The sequence below is a fragment of the Alligator mississippiensis genome, chromosome 15 (genome assembly GCF_030867095.1).
Source record: "Alligator mississippiensis isolate rAllMis1 chromosome 15, rAllMis1, whole genome shotgun sequence".
Taxonomy (NCBI): Eukaryota; Metazoa; Chordata; order Crocodylia; family Alligatoridae; genus Alligator; species Alligator mississippiensis.
Window position 1 is genome coordinate 18317618 of NC_081838.1, and position 18808 is coordinate 18336425.

Below are 18808 nucleotides of genomic sequence, written 5' to 3' on the forward strand. Positions count from 1 at the left end.
GTGACTTGCCCAACACCCCACAGGGTGATCACGGTGGGAGAAGGAACTGGTCTGCCGTCTCCCAAGTCCAAGGCAACTGCCCTCCCCTCTGGAGCATCCCGAGGTCTTTATCTTCTCTCTCTGAGCAAGCTGTCTGCACACCCTCCTCTATCAGCATCGCTGTGGAAGGGCCCACCCTAGGCACGTCCATTCAGTCTCTGCCACGCTGCTGGCTGGTAGCAGTGGCTTTGAGGATGCAGAACCAGAACTGGACTGAACATGAGACATTTTACACAGGCCACAGACATCAGACTGATTTCCAACCTACCACCTATGGACAAAATTAATGTAGAGCCTCAGGCGCTCTCAGCCAGCCGCTCTGAGACCATGGGCAAAGTTAATTAATAGGGACCCGGGACCTGCCAGCCTGGATTGAACCCACCCGGCTCAGCATCCAGCCTTCACCGGGGATGAGACCCAGCTGCTACCAAGGGAAGCGGAAGAATAAATTGCCTCCCAAATCAGGCCTTGCCCTTGGGTCTTTATAGTTGGATCTGGCTTGAATGCCCATGTGGGAGGATTCCTGTCCCTTGCCAAGGGGTGATAATGTGTGACGGTAAATGAGTATTGCTGATATCCAGACAAGTGCTCAATCCCTCTTTGAATCTTATGAAAACCCTTGGCCTCCAGGCTCTGTGGTAGTAGCAAGTCCTGACTTCTGTCTTGGCAGAGTTAGCTTATGGAAATGCTCCAGAGCAGCTTCCTGAGCATGAAGCTTGGATCCAGGGGCCCTGAATCCCTCTGTAACAATGGATGACAGATGTGATCCCCAGTGCCTCGGTCTCCCCGTCTGTAAAATGAGCTGTTACCCACCTCCCCAGGGATAGGATACAGTGAGATTAGTTTAAAGAACATTTAAAGGGGTGAAAGGACCTGGGTGACTGGACGTGCTGTTCAGAGGAAGCACTAGGACGTCTCAGGACACCGTGACCATTTTTCTTTGCTTTATAGCCAGGAGGGAGATGGTGCTGTGAAATAACATGGGGTGGAAGAGGGTGGGGATCGTGGCGGTGTATTGTCCTTCCTTTTGGCAATATTCCTACCGAGAGCTGAGACTGGACAATCCTCTGCTGTGCTTTCAGGCGTGCTTCCTTTGAATTGATAAAAGTTCAGCAGTGAATTCTGCCAACGATTTGCCATATCTCTGAAACCTATTTTCAGAGATAAATAAATAGGTGCCTTCTACTGGATTTATTGTGATGACGCGAAGGCCAAACAATCCTGGGTTTTTTTTCCCTCTTGTTCCAAATCTCCAGGCTGCAAGGAAGCCGAAGGAAATGGTTTCTCCCTTTCTGAATTCCCGGAGTGTCTGAGAGGGGTTGAACAAGTCAAAGCACTAAATGCTAGTGCCCTGACCCTCATGACGCCAGTGGCCTGAGAGTTATGCATATCAATGACTGTTGCCTCTTCCCAAAAGAGCCATGTATTTCTGGGAAGCCTCCCCTCCAGGCTGATAAAGGGGAGATGTGCCATAGCACTGTGGTCAGGATAAAAGGTTTCTACAAGCGTCACAGGCAGACAGAGGGTGATTATTCGGGGCTGGAAGAATTAGCAATGGTACAGTATGATGCTGGACAGCCTGCAAGTGCTGGCGCTCCCGGGCAGGGGAGGGTAGAAGCTGTACTTTCAAGGCCTGGGCTTCAGCAGATGGGTGGCAAATGTTTGTCGCGACTGTTTAAAGGAGAAAATGGGAAAGCTCGGACTGAGGGCGGCCGCCAGCCATGAGGCAGGAGGGGACAGCGACGTGGGAACAGTCATGTGCGTAACAGGGTCAGCCAGGGAACTCCTTAGGCACAGGACCTCTCCAAGGGAAACCCAGGCCGCTGAAGCATGAACTTTGATGATTCAGTTGGTGAAAACCGATCCAATGCCCCGTCCTGCGCTACCGGAGATGACCAATGAAGCCGAGATGCTGGCTGCTGTGACCACCGAAGGTTGCACAAGCCTTGCTCTTTGCTGTTAAAGGGCTGCCGTGTCCCGCCACAGAGGTGGATGCATTTAACAGGGAGTGCTGCCGTCAAGCTTGACTGCTTAAGGGCTTCCAGCTTGTCAGAAGAAAGACGAGACGGGGAGGTGGCCAAATGCTAGGAAGCTTCAGGACTTGAAAAGCACGGCTGAGGATAACAATACGGTTGGAAGCCCGCGAAGCCGGGGGCTGGATCACTCTGGTGGCTGCTTTGTCCTCTTGTTCGTGCCAGATCTGGGATTAAACTGCATCATGTCACAGATCCACCCACCAGTCCCCCTCCCCGTGCTCGGACCAGACATCTCGACTCCAGGATGCTCAGGCAATCAAGTGAGGGGGAGCTGATCTCCCAGCCGAGAGGTGCTCCGGGGAAAAATGGCGTTTTGCCGTATCCCTGCCAGGAAATCCAATTCCTGAGCAGATGGCTCAGCTCGACTCGCCAGGTAGCTCGGAGATTATTAGCAGGCCCTAGATGCTGCAGTTTGTAGTCTAAAGCTTCCCAGCACCCATCCAAGGACTGTGGCTGGCTAACAAAAGAGGAGAGGAGTTTATAATCAAGAACATCTTTCATCGTTAATCTCCTGATCCTGATCTGGTTTGTGTATATTATCCCAGGTACATGCACTAAAAATCCTTCCATGTATTTGTTGGCCTCACACCCCTACAAACCAGCAGCGTCCTTCCCTTGTGCAGGTGGAGAAGTGAGAGCTAGGCAGATTAAGTGACTTGCCCGAGGTCACACAGGAAGTAAGTGGCAGAGCTGGGAAACAAACCCAGGTGCCTGGGCCTCTGCTGTGTATGGAGCCATCACTCAGGTCCTTTGAGTTGGGGCTCTTCCTCTCGATGCCTGAATCCATCACTGTAAAGGTCAGTCTCTCCGCTGCGCAGGTTAATCGGTGCGGCACTAAGCACTTTGACGAGCCGGTTAGCTGCAGCTGGAGCCTGTTAACCAGCCTGATTGGCTGTGGGCTGTATTTAAGGTCAAACAAGTGCTTTTGGTTTCAGCGTGCCGGGCCTGGTTCCTGCCTCTCTCTCGAATGCAGATGCTTCATCTCAGGTCAGTACCCTTCTTAGCTGTTAGCACTGACGTCCTAACCATTGGCCTGGGCTGCCTATGCTCTGGCCTTACTAGTATCAAGAGGAACTAAGAAGAAAATAGTCTCAATTGCTTCCAAGCTATTGAGAGGGAGAGGGAAGGGGAGGAACAAATGCGGTTGAATGTTTGGAGCCAGCACCTGGGAGCTACGGCTGGGTTTTGTGAAATCATGTCATTTCTCTGAAGCAGCGTTTCACTTCCTCTGCGCCAGTCATCCTTGCTCTCTCCCTTCCGGCCCACTTGTTGCTATCTATAATCTCGGTGCTTCTAGCCCACGCTGGGGAAAAAACCCCATGAGTCAGGTCCTGGACTCATGAGACCGCACTGAACATCATGGGGGTCCTTGTCACCGTGCCCCTTTGTGCTTCCTGATCCTCTTAGGGGCTGGTGATGTCCCTTTCCCAGCTTTTCTCTGAAATCAGGAGGATTTGAAACCTCTTCTCCTTCACGTCCCTCAGCAGCCAAGGGCTTTAACAAAACCATGAGGCTCCCAGTAAAATCCTGAGAGGTAGCAATGCTATTGTCTCGTCTCTAACAAGGTCTCTGCACTTTCTCCTGCCTGCAGCCCTTGCCCATAACAGAAGTGACTGGATTATCTCTTATACAGATGTGTAACTCCATCTCTGGCCAGGCTGATATTGCTGGCTGCTTGGATGCCTAGAGTGAAATCCAGGGAGGCAGTAAAGCGGCTGTTAAAAACCCGAGGAGAATACAGAAAAGACTGACACAGATAAGTCTGTCTCCGATGTGCAACTTCAAAGGAGTCTAGATAACAGTGGCTGGGCTCTTGCCAGGCTGGAACAGGGGGCTCTTCCCAAGGCTAAAGGCCATGCTATACTGCCATAGCTATGCTAGAAAAGTGACCAGGGCCCTGGGACGAGGAACTAGGGTTGTTGAGTCTGGAGAAGAGAAGACTGAGAGGGGATTTGAGGGGCAATTATAGATGCAGTGGAGATGGGCTTTCCTTTGTTTCCATAAGGAGTAGGACTTGGAGCAACAGCCTCAAGCTGCAGCAAAGGAAAGTGAGGTTGGAGATGAGGAGGACCTTCCTGACTCTGAAGGTGGACAAACATTGGAACAGGCTGCCCGGAAAAACTGTGGCATATCTCTGTCCTTGGAAGTTTTCAAGAGCAGGTTGGACAGATGCCGAGCTGGGAAGGCTGTCGGGGCTCATCCTGTCTTGAGCCGGGGCCTGGACTAGATGTGACCTTGTGAGGTCCCTTCCAACCCAACTTTCCTATGAGCATCAAACCATCTTCTACCAAGAGAGCAGTGTCCAGGGGTTTGCTGGTATTGTTATATCCATCCCCTCAGAGTGGAGTTAGACCATAAAAACTGCCATTGACTGGGTCCGAGCCTGAGTCCATCTTGCCCAGTCTCCTGTGTCTCAGGGGCAGGGAACAGATGCTGAGAGGGGGAGTGATCTGGGTCTGATCAGGGTTTCTCCCACTGTTTCTCTCCCACTTGCAGATCTCAGCATTTAAGGTCTTGGTAGTGCAGATCTGGCCTGCAGATAATACTAGAAGGAGACCTGGAGTCCCAAAGGCCCTTGGCATGGGAATAAAGCTGAGGGACACTGAGAGGCTCTAACAGTTCCTGGATACATCTACATATTCATCAACGTGCTTTTGCTAATGTGCATTAAATTTAGTACTTCCATGGTGAGGTACTACAAAAGGGTTCATTCGCCTATTTTAGGGTGCAGTAGCAAAAGCACATGGAATTTTTGTGACGCTTTAATGCGCATTAAAATAGGCTATTGTGCATTAAAGCACATGTGTAGATGCGCCCCTGAGGTTGAAGAGGATTTTGCAAGGAATGCTTGCTGGTTGTCTTGAAAGGGGAAAAGGTAGGACCTGTCAGGGCTGTAGAGGGGAGAGAAAGCATGGGTAGGGAGCATGTCTGTACCCGGTTATATTACAGCCACTTTTCCAAGCACAATCGGTGGGTAAGTCATGCTTTCTTCTGACATGGGAATCACTTCCGCGGTACCTGCAAAGGCTGGCAGGATTCTCAGCTGTGTGCGAGTGATATTTCTCCTGGCAGGACTGCTCAACCCTGACCAATTGCATGGTTGCTTAAACTCTACCCTGTGCAGTTTCAATTGTTTGAGTGGTTTTCCTTTAGTTCCTGTCCTATAACTGTGCTGTCTAGCAGCTGCCGTACACCACCCCACAAGTGGCTGCAATCCACTCCTGGATGGATAAGAGGACTAAGACCTGATGCTTAGAGACAGAATCCTAGCCAAAGTGGACACATGGTTACAGACAGAGGAGGGGTGATGGACTTGCTGGTACAGACAACTGTTACCTGGAGAACATGGAATCAGATTTATTTGCATTTCTGCTTCCTGTTGCCCAGCAAACAGGGGAGGGAGCAAATGGCCAGAGGGAAATGTACTTAGCAGACTTGTGCACGGCAACAGATAAACCAATTTCCCTAATGATAGGTTGGAGACAAAGAGGGATTTGAACAAACATGGGGAATAAATGCACAACTTCTTTGGACTGGGCAACCATTTGCTTCTGACTGGGATGGTGTATGCATATAAGCTTGAAAAATTGTGTGTCTAAAAATCACCGTGATGCTAAACCACCACCTCCCCTTCCCAAGGAAATTCGTGTCCGCCTCTTCCACAGTCCTTAGGTGATTTGAATTTCAAAGCATCTCTGAATTTAGCTCAAATCAAAGGGAGAGGAGACACAGATGGCTTCCCTCTAAGGGACCCTTTTACGTATAAGTCAGGTCACCGGATTTCCTATTGCCAATTTGGCCAGAAGACCCAGGAAAGGAAGTCCAAGTTGGACCTAATACTGCTTTAGGCAAAGACAGTTGGGAATCAGAAAGAATAAATAACATTGTATGGGAGATGCTGGCTTAGATCTCAGCTCCTGGCTCTGTTGCAGCTTCCCTATGTGACCTTGAACACTTTGTTCAATCTCAAGTGCTTCCTGTAAAAAAGGTTGGTCTAATAAAAGATATCAGATTCACCTAAGGAACCTTGTCTGCCTCCTGTAAAATAATTCACCTTTTATCTATCTTGTCTCTAGGGGTAGTAAGCTCTTCAGGGCAGAAACAGAGCTCAGTCAGTGTTTGGACAGCTCCTGGAGCTGCAGGACCCCAATCTGATTTGCACAGAGCTGAAGGCCAGAGCATCTTATTTGAGCAGGTACCAGCTCGAATTGCAAACTGTTACCTGATTTGCTATCGACTGTTGCTGTTAAGTCTCTCTCAGTATTACTGCCTTCCAAGTTTCTTCCTTCACTTGAATATTTGCAGGGTTACTTTTCTTCAGACCAAGTGGTCCATGCCAACAGTTCATAGATTCATAGAAGTTAGGAGCTGGAAGGGACCTCACAACATCAAGTCCAGCAGATGTCATATCCGAGCCTTTGTGCTTTTCACTGATAAACCTTATTTTCTTGACCATATTTCTAACCTAAATCCCTAATCTATACTTGACACCAGGGGTGGCCAACCTATGGCACACAGCAGATCAAGCAGGGGGGGACAGGCAGCACAGTGGCAGGGAGCAGAAAGCAGAACAGCAAATCAGGCAGAGAGCACTGGGCTGGGAACAGAAAGCAGAGCATCAGATAGGGCAGGGGAAGGGGATCAGAGCGGCACTCAGGGAGGGTATGAAGTTAATTTGTGGCACACCTGCCAAAAAAGCTGGCTCCACGGCTCTACACTATATAGGTACCTTTATATATATTTAATGGGTTGTACGTATGTATGTGTGTATGTATATATATGTGTGTTTATAATATATAGGATATTATATATATATATAGGTTCTCATGTCACTATTGTGTTCTACTACAGAACAGATGCTAGGTGAGGAGCTCAGTGGTGTGTTGGCTTTCTATACAGAGTTGAATTTCACGTTGATGGTTATAGGCTCAGGAGTTAGAGACTGTAAATGCCAAGGTGATGGACACAACATAAAAAATGATGGAGAGAAAAAAAGGGCCTCGTAGACAATCCAATCCATTTGCTACCAGCATCCTACAATAAGCACAAATGTGGAAGGGATTTCAGCACAGGGGGACTTAGACTTTCTCTAGAACCATTTGGAGGAGTTTCTCAAAGTGCTTTGGAAGCGTTGCTTAAAGTTTTCAGTTTTTCTGAGTAAACAAGCAAAGTGGGCTGCCTTTTATCTATGGGGAATCCCAGGCCCGTACAGAGCCTGGCTCAGCATTACGCAGCAAATCGAGAGCAGACGTAGGAGCAGATCCCAGAGGTGCCTGCTCATAGAGATCAGTCTCAAGTGCAGAGCAAGAAACTCCTTAAATAGACCAAATTAACTCTACAGAATCAGGTGAAGAACTGAAGAACTCTGAGATCGAGGGTCAGGGATTAGGTGTCTGGGTAGGAAAGAGCTGATTATGTCTTTTTACAACAAAAATACAGGCAGCAGTTCAAATGAATGTATTCCTAATATGTGAAAAATAGCATGTATCATCCTTCGAGCCTCTTCATCTGCCGCTAACCCACTGACCCCTGATGCTGACATGGAAATTATGCTCTGTAGCTCTTTTCGCAGCCTAAACGAATGATCTGAACCAGCTCGTGACCTGTTTTTATTCCTCTTCATTTGTTTAAAACTGTCATCGTGTCTGTTTTGAGATTTCTTTGCAATGCTTCCTTTTTAAAAAAAAAAAAAAAAAAAAAAAAAAAAAAAAAAAAAAAAGAATAGCAAAAGTGCCCTGTGTTCACTGCTGCTTCCTCTTTCTGATTCACTTAGCCACTTATCATTCTTTCCTCTATGGAAATATTTCTCTTGCTTAAAGGCGATGTGCTATAATTGTGGGGCAGGGAGAACTCTGAATCCATGAAAGCTAAGTTTAATGGAAATCTGTTCTGGTGAAATGCCCAGCGTGACTTCCAGCACAAAGATGCCGTGATAACATCAGCAGAGAGTCAAGCCTCCCTCTTAGGAGTGTGACGTATCAGAGTTTGTGTGTTTGTAGTGCAGGTGGGGTCCATAGTTATGTTGCATAAAATGGCCTTGAGATGGCAATGCACGGGTTCTGAAAATGAGACTGGGACTCAGTAGCAGTGAAATTTGTCCCCCTGGGACTAAGATGAACTCTGCAGTGGGTAGAATACAGTCACACAGTTGACTTTAGTAGTGTTCAGCCAGTGTGTCTACACAAGACGTTTTACTGCGCAATAGACTAATCTACTGTGCAGTGAAGCATCACTATGTAACCATGCTGTAACAGGAGGCCTTCTCAGGGCCGATTTGCCTTTGGCCCACCCACCTGTTCTGAGCCAACCACCTGCCTTCTCGCCTGCCATGCCTTGTTGTTAATTAATTAATTATCTTAATTAGGCGGAAAGCTGCCCATTTCTTGCCCCGGTGCCAGGGGGTGCTATCTGCGGCTCCATACCTCCCCTACACCGCAGTCCATGCCTTGCAGATGGCATCCATAGTTCTTACAATCACCGGCCCCATGCTAGGCCCCAGACTTCTCCGATCAGGACCCCTCTAAGATCCCTCCATTCCAGCGGCCTACCCAGCCTTCATTCAGGCTATCTAGCTCCCTGAAACTATTTTCCCCTCTTGGGTGTGGTCCCCCCGGGACCTTTGGCCATACAGGCCCTGGCCTTACATCCAAGGCCAGTCGGAAACCCCAGGCCCTCTTAGCTCTGGCCATCCCTTGCGGTGGGCCCCTGGCCCTTTTGACTGGTCTGGTCCTGGCCCCAGCATTGACCAGTTGAGGGTACTCTCTCTGTCAGGTCTCTGAGTCTCTAGCCCCACTCTATCTCCTGGAGTCTGTCCTCTGGGCCCTACTAGCGGGTGACCCACCTGGGTGGGAGCTGAGGTTAAGGCGCCTCGACCCAACTTTCACTGGGGTGGTAACTGGCCTGGCATTTCCTGGGGGCTCCACTGAGAGCCCCACCAGGCCACCCACTCCCAGCAGGGTGCAGTTTTAGGTGGCTACCTCAATCAAGCACCTGCTGGCCATTTGGCTCTGATCTTAAAGTGGCAGGCACAAACAGTGCCCCGTCACACATGCCCTGGGCTACTGCGCAGTAAAATAGGCTAATGCACGGTTATCTACTAACTGAAAATATAAGTAGTAGATTAACTGCGCATTAGCTACTGTGTAGATGCTGGCTGGGAGCAATTTGCTCCTGCTCAGCCCAGGCAGCAGGGGGCCCACTGCTGCTTGGTTAATCCTCATGTGGTTGGAAATGTGCTGCCTGCAGGGGCACCTGTCTCCCCACCACATGGGGATCAGGACGTCCCGATCCCCACATGGCTGGGAGGCTGCAGCTGGGACTGCTGCATCCCAACCAGGTGGGGATCAGGTCTGGTGGTGGGGAGAGGCATCCCCACCTGGTGGGGACAGCCACATGGGGATTGAGAGGGTCCCAATCACCACGTGGCTGCCAGGCAGCATTCCCATGGGGACACCTCTCCCAGCCACTTGGGGAGTAGGTTTGATCCTCAGGTGGCTGGATGCAGCAGTCCACCAGTCCCCAGCCCCCTGCCAGCCCCAGGCTGGCACCTGGGGCAGTGTGGAGCTCCCCCTGGCTGGTGCAACAGGGCAGATCAGGGTGGGGGGTGGGCAAGAAGATCCTGGGGTTCACCTGCTCCAGTTGGGAGCAAATTTGCTCCCAGACCAGGGCACATGTAGACCCATTCCTTTTTTAATGTGCAGTAACATTACTGTGCATTAATGGCACATGTAGCTGCACCCAGTGACAAGGATGAGTGTGCAGATGCTCTTGATAATCTCCCAGGATAAACTGCTAGTGCCTCTTATCCTGTGAACCTTGCTAGGGTTTGTCCTGAGATAACCATCTGAGCCACTGTGCTTTCTCCCAGGACAAATGCAAAGTCTATTTGTTGCCTTAAGGTATCAAGTCATGTTACATCTTGCTTCTCTCACAGCCTTGGACCATCACAGCTACAACAGGAAAACTCCAATGAAGAGAACAGGATTTCCGCTCTCTGAAAAGAGCTTCCAGGCCTTTGTATGAAATAGCTACAGAGGGAATTGTCTAGTATTAATTAATCGGTGGCTGTTTAATATTAACCTGGCATAAAGCACAGTCTTGAAGAGTTCCCCTTTACATCTGGATTGAAAATAAAACCCAGAGGAAGCGATTTTAGATCAAAAGAGCAGAGTGGAAGATGTCAGCAAATGGGAACAGGCCAGGTGCTTGCTCCCAGGAAGAGCGAGAAGGCTTCCAGAGAGAAGGGAACTGGATAAGAAGGATTGTGAGCATATTTACGGCCATCTGGCACCTTCTAATTATTCAAGTGATGAGGCTGCCTGAGTGCTCTCCAAAATGTGGGGAGGGAGAGAGGGAAAGAGTCTGTTTGGGCAGCGGCTCGCGAGCGCTTCCTGCTTGCGACGTATGTTTTTTTGGAAATGTTTTATATCACTTACAAAACTATTTATATTGCTGGGGAAGTAGGGAAGAGATACCAGAAGGAGATTTTTAGAGGCTGTTCCTTCTGAGTTTGCCATCCATGCTTGTACAACATAGGCACCTGGGAAGGATGGGGAGGGAGGTTTGGAGTAGTCCAGTAGATTTCGGGTCCCTTGACGTATCAGCGGAACTGGGTTATCTTCTTTCTGCCACTGCAGCATTGCTAATTCTTGCCAAGTTTTGTCTCGAGTCTTGCAGTATTGCAATATCTGATTTCTAAAAACCAAAAAAAAATAAATAAATAAAATAAAATAAAAAAAGGCCCCTCTGCCTGAAGTCACGTTAGCTAGAGAACATCTCTGCTTTCCATTTATAAAGATAATAAATCTCTTTGCCTTCATGTTGGTGGCAAAAAGCTTGGAAATATGATGGGAATGCATCCTGAAGGCTCAATGCTCAGAAGGGAAATCAAAAGACCCCTAAAATGTATTAAATCAGCTCAGGACAGGTGATATCTTTTATTAGACCAACTAGATTTTTGCAAAAAAAATTCTTTAATTTCTTTAACTTAAAGTCTCTCTCTCTCTTTTTTTTTTTTTTTGCAAAAATTTAAAAAGCTGGTCTAATGAAAATATATCACCTCTGCCATGAGTTCTGATTCCCTTTGCCTCTAGACCGGTATGGCTACAATCTGGATACCTTAAATCAGCTCAAATGCTGATGATTTTTTCAAGCCTTAGCCTTGATTTTTTTTGACCACTTGGGGTGGGCAACACTGCTGTGGTGTTGATCTTGAGCAAGTGTCTTCTTCTTTTTGCTTCTGTTTCCCCTCTTCTTGTTTGTTGGGTCGGAGCTGGACCAGCTGGGCAAGCTGGTGCGCTGAGTCAGCATGTGGGAAACTTTGGAGAATCGGCTTCAAGTTCTTCTTCCACCACAGACTCTGCATGATATTGGGCAAACCACTAGGACTCTCTTTCTGGCTTTTCAAATAAGCCCAGCACCAACATCCTATCGCAGAGTGGTGTTGGGAGGAAACTCAGGTGCTCAGAGACTATAACAACAGGGGCTGTTTCATGGTCTCCAAGCTCTTCAAATTCACTGAAGGCTCATCACCATCAGTAGCAATTTTAGGGTGTTTTTGTTATTTTTCCTGTGTGCATTGCATTGTATAAAGCACATCCATAAAGCCACTGCATTGGGAAGCTACAGGATGCACTGCAGCTTTCTTTCCTTTGAACCGGAGCATGCTTGCTGCGATTCAGTGATGTATGCATGTGTTGTTCCAGCTCTGGTTAACGCCGACTGCTCAGGTGGCCCCTGATGGCTTTGTAGAGCCAAGATGGTCCCCTTCCATATGTTAGTCACCAGCACCGTACAGCCTGGTCCTGGCTGGCATCCCTCAGGGTCCCGGTAGCACAAAGAAGCGATGACAGTTTAGCCTCTATCTAGTGATGTCAGCACACGGCAGTGACACAAGAGCTCTGACCTTTTTCTCGGCTCGGTCGCCGACCAGCTGTGAGAGCTTGGGAAGTTGCTGCAGCCCTTCCTGACTCTTTCTGTCACTGTAAGATGATGCTATCTATTCTTTGCTACCTGTTGTGTTTTAATTACTTAACACCTGTGCTCTGGTGAGGCAAGTCACAATAGAAATGCAAAGCAACGTTATTATCATCCTTAATCATGCATTTGGGTATGCCTACATCCTGGCAGAGGGTAGGAAGCGAAGAATAATAAATTGATGTTTTTCATGTTAATTCTTGCTGTAAGCTTTTTTTTCCCCTCCCCTGCTAGAGGATGTTACAACATCATATACCATAGATGCAATTTTTTAAAAGCCTGGGTAATTTTATGGCCAATTATGACACCTACAGTTAGGCCTGCTAAGAGGAGGATAATCAAATTTCCTCCTTCGGGGTATAAGCTGATCACTGCAAGGGTCAAGAAGAAATTATTTTCCCCAGCTGGTAGGAGAGGTTATTGGTCTGATGGCCAGACTCTAGACTTGCCCAGACCAGTGATCTGATCGGGTATGGCACGATGCAGGATATTGGATATAATGGAGCAGCTCTCTAGTGTGACAGGGCTATTCCTATCTGGAAAATCATTGCAGCTCGTGCTGAGCAAGTGGTGCAGTGTGAACCAAGTCCACATAACAGTGCGGAGGGCTCCCTGGTCCCCAAACCTTCCTCCATCCACCCTATGTACACTGTCAGGCTGCTCTAAAGCATCACCCTGGTTTCTCTGTGAGCAGCCTGCTACTGTCCCGGACTCTAATCTCAGACAGCTGCTGCCATTGCTGCTCCTTGAGATAAGACTCGCCGAAATGAATGTTAACGTGATTTCAGTAATTGCATAAACAAGCTCGCTGCCCCCAAGAAAGGTTTGCCTCCAAAACCTGGCGCAAAGGATAGAAGATGGGCAGGAGCCGGATAAGGCTACCAGGTTGTGCTGGAGACGAGCGAGCCTGGGAAACCCGTGTTTCAGGGGTTGTTTTCTTTGGCAAGAAAGCGGCGAATTGACAAATTTGGGGTTTAGCTGAGATGTACAACCAAGGCCCCAGCTGCTTGTGGTCATTAAACATCCCATAATACCTTTTGTAAGCGCCGGCGTGCAAACCCCGTGCCCTGCCCACTTCCATGTTCTGGCCTCAGATTCCTCCTGCAGTTTCATGTGAGCGCAGAAATCCTTTTGCACTTCTTGTCCTGACTCATGCTGTGGTGTTTCTGGGCTGCTGTTTCATCTGCAGAGGTGGCTGCAACTGCACAGTGGAGGGAACCCGATTCTTGTGCATAAATGTAAATAACTTGAGAATAAACTATACGACATAAATTAGGTTGTGGTGGCGACGGCGATAACAGTGGACATGTCCCAGAAGTTCAAACAACCATCCATCTAGTTTCATACCCTGTCTCTGAGAGAAGCTAGTGCTGAAGCTACAGAAGTTACTAAAATCTCCAGAGTTTCATAGATATTAGGGGCTGGAAGGGACCTTACAGATCATCCATAATGAGCAATTAATAAGCATCTTGCCCATAGCTTATAGGTAGCTATGCAGCGTCCAAACTTAAAAACTGCGTCTCTCTTTATGTATCTTGGTCTCAATAACACTTATCATAGAAAATTTCATAGAAAATTAGGGCTGGAAGGGACCTCAGGAGGTCATTGAGTCCACCCCCCGAACTCCAGCCTTGTGGCAAAGAGTTCCACGGATGAACTGTGCTTTGGGTAGGAATACGGTACACGCTTTCAGCGCTCTTAGGTCTTGGACAGACAACCGGTTTGACCCAAATCAGTTAAGTCTGATACTACATTCAACCAGGTTTATCTCAAACTAGTTTCAGCTGTTTTCTAGCTGGTTTATGTTGCATGGTTTTATATGTATGCAGACCAGCCCAGCCACCGGCTTCTTTACTTTTCATCCCATCCAGGAAGAGCACACACCGACTGCTGAAACTTCCTTAGCCTGATGAAGGGTTTTTGAACCAAAAAGCTTGCTTAATAACTATTCTCCAACTATTTGGGTTGGTCTAATAAAAGATATCAGATTCACCCAAGGAACCTTGTCTGCCATAGTTTCATATAGTGCACTGAACGTCTGTACTGTTACAGGTTTAAACCAGTTTCTGCTCATGTAAACCGGTTTATGTGTAATGTCTGTCCCTAGCCCCAATATTTAGTTCTTCACTGAAAGGAACTGGTCTGGGGTAGGCCTCTCCCTACCTTTGTCATGAAAATGATTTCATTGCCCCCATCAGCTTCCCCTAATCTCTCTCTCGGCTCTCTCCAAACCCCGCTTGTTCCTGCCAACAGCTTGCTTCTGTTATCCTTTAAGAAATTCTGTTTAATGGTCTTAGCTAGTTGCTCTTCAGACTCCCTCTGAGCCTCTTTGATTTCCATCAAACGTGTCACCTGCCATAGTTTGTTCCTTTTAATTATATCCACTTGAACTAGATCTCTATCTTTTTGAAGATATCTGTTTGGCTTGAATAAACTCTTGGGTATTGCAATTGAGCTGCATTGTTTTCTTTTTTGCCTTGTCTTCTTGATTTCCCTTTTCTTGTCTAGAGGCAAGTTTCCCTTCTCTGTCTCATTTACGGGAGGCCGAAGTGGTCTCCATGCTGCGTCTAAGCATTTTCATTTCCTCAATTTTGACTTACAGTCTTTTTGACTTGCTTCCTCACTTGTTTAATAAAAATCCTTTTTGCAAAGTGAAGTGCCCCCGTGTGATTTCAGGTATAATCTCTCTCACAAGAATCTTGCACGCAATTAGATTTGATTTCTTTCCTACTTCTAAAAATTAAAAAAAAAAAAAAGAAAAAAACCCTTATTGTGCTGCTGATGTACCACGACCATGGGCTAAGATGCCAACACACCCCTATGACACAGGTGTGTGAGAATAACATGGAGAGAGTGCACCGTGTGTGTGTGTGTGTGTGTGTGTGTGTGTGTGTGTGTATATACACACACATAAAGATAAGGCCTGAAAACAACCAGGTCTCATTGCCATTTCTAGCAGGTGTTGTGTCCAAAGGGTGTAATGTTTTCTCGTTCATACCAAAATCCCCCGAGGCAGTGCAGTTGCAGTATTAGCCTGCGTTGGCTCTGTGGCAGGTCCAGCAACAAAAGCCATTACATTTAGGCAGCCTATGGGTTAGCAGATCATAAGCATTTCTCCAATCAAGTGTTCACCAATGGACTCAGCCCCGGCCAAGTTGCCTATGTCACTATTCACCCTGAGGACTCAGTCGTGGTCGCTTTTCCTAGCAGCATTGCAATTCAGTTGCGAAGCCTCTTTCATTGAGTCCAGTGTCTCCTACTGATACTTCCTCACCTGCCTAAAATGCTTTGAGGTCTTTAAGTGAAAAGCACAAATTAAGTACAAAGTGCTGCTGTTATGGTCCAGCCCTGAGTTTGGAATAGGGTTGCCAACTCTGACTGAAGCTATTCCAGAAGATTTTTTTCCCCCCAGCGTGATATAATGTCATTAATTTCATTTTCTATTAAAATCTCCAGGATTGCTTTCAATAGTCCCCGGGAGATCAATGCCGATTCTGTAGACTCCTGGCTAATCTGGGAGGGTTGGCAACCCTAATTTGGAAAGGTTTTTCATGCTAAAAAAAAGTGACTAAAGGCCAACTTCTGATCTGGGACTTCCATCGGAGTCGGTCACCTGTGTCTGAAGGGAGAGATTTGCCACCAGTCTACTTCCTCTCCTTGGTTTTGTTGGATGGAGTTCATCAGGGGGTGAATGAAAAGGGAACTTCCTCTGCCCTCGGATGATGGTGACCTGTCCTGTCCCTGCCTGTTTTGTGTCACTTATAGGAGGCCTGTTCGGTAGAAATACCACACATGGGATATCTCTTTGTCCTGTCCCACAGAGAACAAACACCTAGAGCAGTGGTGGCATCTCCGTCCTGGGAGGTGTTTAAGACCCAGCTAGACAAAGCCTTGGCTGGGATGATGTAGTTGGGGCTGGTCCTGCTTGGAGCAGGGGTTGGACTAGATGTGACCTCCTGAGCTCCCGTCAACCCTTATTTTCTATGATTCTGTGAAAATCAATGTTCGCGGTAAATATAATCACTAATACAAGGGACAGCTGTTTCTTTCTCCAGTCTTTATTGAGGCCGGTGACTGTAGTTTCTATGTGCCGCACGATCTTTATTGTGGAGTAGAAAAAAGGAAAAACGGGGCTACATAGCATATGATACTGAAGCTGATTTCCTAGGTTCACGCTCCCTCAGAAGCAATGAAGATTTAAAAAATTCATAACTCCAAACACTATTGATCACCAAAGTAAGAGACTTTTTTTTTTTTCCCCCTAATGCTTTATTTGGCTACATCCCTTTAACTGCATTCTTGCTTTGATTTCTGGCTCGCGGGGGGTTACAGAAAACAGCAGTGCTACAGATTTTACAGTAAGATGGGTCTGTTTTTTCCTTGTTGTCCTAACACAGCAAAGAAATACACGTGGTCAATCCATTGTGCAAACCATCGGTGGTCGAAGGAAATGGTTACAGCGTGATGTCAGGCCCGGAAGCTTATTGTGAAAACGCTTGCATTACCTGAAATGGAAAGTCTGGTTTGACTTGTATCACGTGGACCGTTTGGCATGCAGAGGAGCACGTGCACCACAACGGTTGTGTTGTAACACTTTCATTTGCCTGTGAAGCAATATTAGTTTCCGCTGGCTATTTTTGATCTGGCCTTCCCCTGGTTTAATTAAACTGCACAATCAGCTGCTATTTCAGGCCCATTCTCATCCACTCACCAGCCTTAATGCGCCTTTCTACTGCATCCTCTTCAGATGTCCTGAGATGCCTCTGGAGTGGTGTTGACACTGTTACAAATGCACCTGAAAACCTCATCATCCAAAACTGAGGGGAAATACATGTGGAAAAGACTTTCTCCCTGACTTTCTACCTGAATTCCACATTTTTTCCTTATTTATTTTGTCCTTCTCACTTTTGTCTTCTGTATTTCCAAGGTCCAACAGAGACTGGTGCTGTGAATGGTCTTTTTAAAAGAGTGTATATAAGCAATCCTGAATTTATGAGGATTTTGGAAATGTTAATACCCAAGGTATATAAAATCGTGGAAACGTAGTGATCTGCAAAGATGGCAGTTCTTGGCACTGCGAACAGGTGGCTTTCCCACTTGCGCAAAACCAGTCTGCCCATCCTGTGTGGAGTCAACGTTCATTTGCTTTCTGGGCTTTGACTTGTTTAATGCATGACACATTGTGTTTAATAAACAATGAACTAAGTCTAGTCCACAACTGCATTTATATTTCCTGTCCCCACCATAAGCAGGAAGAGCGGGGAAACTAATGAGAGAGGGTGGCATCTCTTTATACGCTATCCTGAATTGTTTGGAAAGCACCGAGCAACCTGTGGTTGCTACCGTTAATAAATGCGCTGGCAAGGTTTCCAGCAGTCTTCGTTTTTAGAGGATGAGAATTGGGATTTGAAGGATATGCCAGTGAGGAGACAACAGGTTTGGATGGGCTGATCCTGCCTCAGGGAGGGGGTTGAACTAGATGACCCCTTCCAGCCCTACTTCTCTATGATTCACTGATGCTGTTACAAAAATCTGCTTTAATCTAGCCATCCCTTCACACCAGTTTTGGGGGGGAGACGAGCTTGTGCCTCCCCTCACTCACTGACATCGATGATGTAATTCCACAGGCCTGAACTGAGCATCGGGCTTCTCATCTTCAAAGCCTAGAAAACCAATGCACTGCTTTATTGGGAAGGCAGGATACTCCTTTTTGTAGACTTCTTCTGACTTGTCTTACTGCTTGGTTGTCTGTCTGAAATGCAGGTATATGGCAGGCCAGAGCCTCCACTACTGGTATTGGTTTTACAAGAAGGGGGTCTAAATACAAGTGAGGGGAGCCAAATGAAACCCTAAGGGTAGGTAGATCAGTAGACAGAAGCTGCAAGGCCTGGGACTTTTAATTCAGACTCTTTTCTTGATATACTGCCCAACTCCGACAGTGCTTGCTTTGTACATTTACCTTCAAGCAGCCCTACCCCAGGTTGCAGGCTCTTGGCACCATGTAAAACTGGACCCCTACAATACCTGAAAACTTCAGGGCAATGATAGCTAATCCCTGAATAGGCCTGGCAATTATTCAATCGTCAAACTGCCCCACCAAAAACTAACACCCACACTTTGTGCTGCCTAGGGTCTAAAGTCAAGCTCATATGAATTAAAAAAACCCCACCTGGCATGACTCAGGATCCAAAATAAATCAGGAGACTGCCTGATTTAAAATCAGTGGAACCTATTAAAAAAATAGTATTCATGTTGGGTTGTTTTTGCCTTCTGTGTTTTAAGCCTTTAGGAAACACAAAGGTCTCAAGTCCAGGCCTCTTTCCCCAATATTCAGGGCTTATTTTGAAAGTGGAAGTGGAGATCTTCATAATCCCATCATTTCAGGTGCTGTGATTTGGGGCGGGGGATACCTGTGACAGAACAGTGGCAAAGATAATCGGGAGAACTGGCAACACTCATTTAAAAATGCATCTCTCTCAAATGTCTGCAGAAAACTCCCAGATGGACTTTCAGATGCCTGCAAGGTTAATTAAATCGGGGCTCTGACGGACCGGGGAGAAAAATGAATGCCAGGTTCAAGGACTTGTCATGGAAAATGCTCCTTCCTGATTGCTGAACACAGTGCCTGAGGGACCATATAAGTTACGGGGAAAACTCTGAGCGTATTTGCTTTCCTTACCCGGTACGGCCAAAGATGATGTGTCTGCTTGCCACCCAAGACCTTAGCAGCTTCGCTTGGAGCCTGCTAGAGCACGCTG

The 18808-nt window shown here is 47.2% G+C and overlaps 1 long non-coding RNA gene across 2 annotated transcripts; it reads left to right on the forward strand.

Annotated features, from left to right (window-relative positions):
• The first annotated feature begins 1141 nt into the window (after positions 1-1141).
• On the forward strand, positions 1142-18326 carry LOC106738090 (uncharacterized). 2 transcript variants are annotated; one of them, XR_009457279.1, is made up of 4 exons: positions 1142-3062; positions 6152-6270; positions 16219-16286; positions 16448-18320. It is a non-coding gene; the product is annotated as an uncharacterized LOC106738090 (long non-coding RNA). The 2 variants fall into 2 exon arrangements; XR_009457278.1 differs by having other exon boundaries at positions 6152-16286; positions 16448-18326.
• The last annotated feature ends 482 nt before the right edge of the window (positions 18327-18808 follow it).